The sequence below is a fragment of the Scaptodrosophila lebanonensis genome, unplaced genomic scaffold (genome assembly GCF_003285725.1).
Source record: "Scaptodrosophila lebanonensis strain 11010-0011.00,11010-0021.00 unplaced genomic scaffold, SlebRS2 tig00001412-arrow-pilon, whole genome shotgun sequence".
Taxonomy (NCBI): Eukaryota; Metazoa; Arthropoda; class Insecta; order Diptera; family Drosophilidae; genus Scaptodrosophila; species Scaptodrosophila lebanonensis.
Window position 1 is genome coordinate 2,352,748 of NW_022060739.1, and position 5,119 is coordinate 2,357,866.

Consider the following 5,119-nt stretch of genomic DNA (forward strand, 5'->3'; position numbering starts at 1 on the left):
TTGTGAAAGCTGGCCATGGATGACGAAATGTAATTCTGATTAAAAATAGATGGGACGGTTTATGAGTAATTCCCGGCCAATTACTATGGAGTAAATATTTTCGAACTGTCTTTAAAATACAAATGCAAGTAATGCAAGAAATCCTATTTTTCCATACAAGTAATTATTTAATAAAGCAGAAGATTGGAGACTAAGTTTTTTTTTTTAAATTTAGAGTTTCGTGTATATAACCTCTTCTGCATTTTGTCTGTTGTATTGTTTTGGATGCCAGCCCACAGAAGTGTCAGGTCTATAGCCATACTAAGCTGCATAGGCATCTGTAAGTGGAAGTCCTATTCTTCCACACAAGTAATTAATTAATAAAGCAGGAGATCGGAGTTTTTAGTTTTTAAAAAATTTAGAGTTCATAAGAGACACACAAGAACCGGAAGAGTCCTCTTTATACGCCATAAACGTAATTAATTAATTGACAGATTTGAGAGTGCAGTTCTGCTGCCATCGTGTATATAACCTCTTCTGCATTTTGTCTGTTGTTTTGGATGCCAGTCCACAGAAGTGTCAGGTCTATAGCCATACTATGCTGCATAGGCACCTGTAAGTGGAAGCACGAGTACCGCCCGCAACAATTGTGGTCTAATCCAAATAATGGAATTTTGATGGCCTGCCTTGTGCCTGAGTTATCGGCTGACTGTCAATTTAGAGAGGCGGCCTGCAATATGCACGGATCCGGGCACATGAAATGCGGGGAGCGGTAGTTGAATATATGGGTAAGCACAAGTACCGCCGGCCGCTGTCAGACTCAATTTTGGGCAAGCCACTTGCCATTGTTCCAGGATTTTGACATAAGCAAAATCCGGCTGCAATCGCTCGGCATGTCGTGTGCTGTGCATGAGACAGGTCTAATGTGATGCCGGTGCTCATGCTGCGGGATTATGTCTTTGTTGGTCTAGCTAACAAGAGTGTGCTTGAGGGAGAATGGTGCTGGAAGGGGGGCTTTGACAGTGTCAATTGCAGCACTCAATTGGCCGCTTCACAAAGCGATTTTTTGGCTGGGCATTGAGGGGCTTGAGGGTTCTACCGTTTCTGTTTCCTTGTGCGCAGTCTTTATGAAGCCATCATGCTCTAATTAAAATTGATTACTATAATTAATATTGATCGCATTCGAACACGCACACACCCACACACTCACGCACAGTCCGTTCACTTCATTTTATACAATTTTTCATAATTTCCCATTTGAAGCTAAAGGAAGCCAAGCGTTCACACCTTGCCCCTTGACCAAAACATCATCATCATCATCATCATCATCATCATTGGCAGCAACAGCAACAGCACCAGAGACCCGGGGCAGTTCAAATGTTAACAGTTTTGACCCGCGACGCGCACAATATAATGAATAGTTGATGTGGTGCTGGGATATGTTTATATGTATAAACGAGTGTGTACCTACCTCGTACCTCGTACACTTGGCGCATTGTCGCTAATTAAGTGCACGCAATGGCTTTTTGTTGCATGAGCGTTCTTTGAGCGTCGAATGGGGCGCGAAGAGGGCGGTCAAAACTTATTGATTGCCACATTTAGGAGACTTCCTTGAGTGTGTGTTTGTGGGTGCCATTTTCCACAAAGTGTGTCATAACTTATTTATGCCGTTGATTGTTTTTGACATCTGCTGTAATTGACACTTTTCGCAGCAATTGAAGTCACTGGGACGCCAAAGCAAGTCCTTCAAAAAGAGCAACACACTCTGGCATATTTGTTGCAAAAACCAAATAAATATCATATTACATTCGATACAAGAACTATGTGAGAGCACTCAAAAAGATTATTATGTTAATATTTGATGTAATTGATAGTACATACGAGATATATGGTACTTGTATGAACTAAAGCTTCATTTGAATATTTGTCTCCCTGGAGGATTAAATATTAATGCTAATAAAGAAAATTGAAAAGTTATCACTACATTTTCTGTGTCAATTGAACATTCGTTTCACAATATTAAGTCCAAGTTTAATTTATTGCCACAATTCTTAAGTGATTTTAGAGTCCAAGACATTACGCTGATTAAAAAGAACACATTCATGCCCACTTTTGGGTACTTAAGACTCCCCTTTCCTTCTTGGCCTCGTAGATTTGGCAGTTCCCTTGAGATTTACTCGTACATTTCCTACCCTTCTATTGACAATTTGTAGATGTAACTTTGTCTTACATGAATCCTTAATTGTGTTGTGTACTAATTATAATCTTTTTATACCCTGTACCCGTAGGGTAAAAAGGGTATATTAGGTTTGTGCAAAGTATGTAACATACAGAAGGAAGCATCTCCGACCCCATAAAGTATATATATTCTTGATCAGCTTGACGAGAGAAATCGATCTAGACATGTCCGTCCGTCTGTCCGTCTGTCCGTCCGTCTGTCCGTCTGTCCGTCCGTCTGGATGAACGCAAGGATCTCGGAAACTATAAAAGCTAGAATAACCAAAGTTGGCATCCAGATTCTCCTAGGTCCGAGTAAGGACGAGTTTATTTTTTTTTTTTTAATTTTCCCCCCCTTCCCCCGCTACAGAATTTCGTCAATAGCGTCCACATTTCAAAAGCTACCTAAACCAAACTTTGCACACATAATATATATATAATTGTCTACTTTTGTTCAAAATTTTATTTAATTCGGTCAATTCTAAGAAAAGTTATTAGCAAAACAAATTCTCACCAGTACAACCCCCCCAAACTGCAGCAACAAGTTCGCTCTTCTTCTTCCTCTTTTTGCTGCTGCTATGGGCGCATATAACTCAGTGACGGAAGTTTACCTGGGTACAGGGTATTACACTGTCGGGCTTGCTCGACTGTAGCGTTCTCTCTTGTTTCATATCCTTCGAACACTATTTCGAGACTTTGAGACTATTTCATTATTAATTTCCTTCCACCTTGATTCAAACTATATCTAATCCTATCTTACTCTTCTATTTATTTAACTTTTTAGTTATACTATATATGTATGTATGTATCTACATAATATGGAGACATTAATTTAGACACAGACAAGTTAATAAGTGGTGTGATTATAAATAGGTTTCCAATTCTATCGTAATATCTGGGTTGTATGTCGAATTTTTACATAGAAATTGTTACTTTTCCGTTTCAGTTTAAACATCTTCAAGTAAAAATCAATAGACTAACTCATTCTCTATAATTAAAGCTCGCGTTCTTCAATTGTAAAAAGGAAGTCTTGAAAATCTCTAAAAAGCATTCTCTTGTCATCTAAGAAAGCAAGTCAATATTGAAACCCTTTTGAAGTCATTTCGCGTGCCGTTTTTATTTTGGTTGGGAATCATTCATGAGGTATGAATGGAAATTGTTATCTTAAGCACGAAATTAGACAATTTTGAATATATTTTATTTGAAGTACTGAATGCTTCGAGCCAGCGATTTCGATCGTTTGCATACTGCTGCCTGTTTAAAGGCCTGAGGAGGGAGTGAGGCTTTGCCAAGTGCATTGGAATGTGTGGCAGCTGCAATTGTGCGGCAATAAATTATTGTGCAACATGAACAGAAAGCAGACAGACAGACAGATAGACTGTCAGACAGGCTGACGCAATCACCGAATGAGTGACAGTCGTCGTCGACATTGTTCAGCTTGCAGACTGACGCCCTTGGCTCTCTGAAATTGTAATGAATGCAACGCAAATTTTTAACAATTTTTTAGCTTAACAAGTAAAAAAGCTAAAGTCGGGTGTCCCGACTTTTAAATACTCTGTACATATGTTTACAATAATTATAGAAAATAAAAAAAAATTAAGAAAATAAAAAAAAAAATTTGATCGATTTTACCTCTCTCGGTATTCGAACTCACGTAAAGGGTGTATAATTGCACATTTACATAGCAATTGCGTCTGTGTGAGTGTATGTATGCCTATGCGCATCAATTCGTGTCTGTGTAAGCATTTTCGCAGTCAACCAAACAGCAACATCAACAACAGCCGCGGGCAGCGCTTGAGCAGCGCTGCAGCAGCGCTGCATCAGCAAATATATTTATGGCTATAACTTCTTGTTAAATCGGTCTATAATAATGAAATTTGGCATACGGACACATAATAACTAACTGGGGGTATTTCCAAAATTTTAGTTCGAAATTCCAAGAATTACGGGAGTTACGATTTGCGGGGTAGAGGGGGGAGGGAGGGGAATTCCAAAATATACATTTTCTGCGTATTCACATAAGGCATCTGGGACTAAAATTTGGTGTTCCTAGGTCTTATAGTCTCCGAGATATAGGCGATTATACGAATGGAAAATCGGGAAAACCCCCATAGGGGGGAAGTGGGGGGGAAAATCAAAAAAATAAAACAAACTCGTATAGAATACACACATAACGCATCTTCGTGCAAAATTTGGTGTCTCTATCTCTTATAGTCTCTGAGATCCAGGTGTTCATACGGACGGACAGACGGACAGACGGACAGACGGACAGACGGACAGACAGACAGACAGGGCTAGATCGACTCGTCTCGTCATGCTGATCAAGAATATATATACTTTGTGGGGTCTGCCACGCCTCCTTCTGCCTGTTACATTTTTCAGCTCCCGCAAACCTAATATACTCTTGTACATTTCATGTACAGAGTATAAAAATTACGACAACGCTGACAATTTGCCATAAAAGAGGGGGGCGGGGAGTATGCGAAGAAGTGGCTGTTGTGCTGCCCTTTTGCTGACTTGACTGACTGACTTCACTGAACTTCACTCGACTGTGTGTGTTGACTGTCAACTTTGTTGCTGGTTGCCGTAGTTGTTGTGCCACCCATTTGATGTACCTTTTAAATTTATAAAGCCACCCAGCAAACAATTGTAATACTCTTCAACGTTCTCAGCAACATTATTTCAATGAAATAATAGTCGAGAAGTGTGTATAGCAACACATTGTGACTTATATTTTGCAACACCGATAATTAGCGACGATTGAAGAGTACTTAAGTGTATTTTAAATAATTGTTTGAGCTGTTGTGAAGTACGTTAAAGAGTGGAATTTGCAGCTTAAAGCGGCGAACCTTAATTTTTTTGGACTATATAGTATGTTTTATGACTAGAGATATAGAGTGACTGTGCTATATTTTTAGGAAAC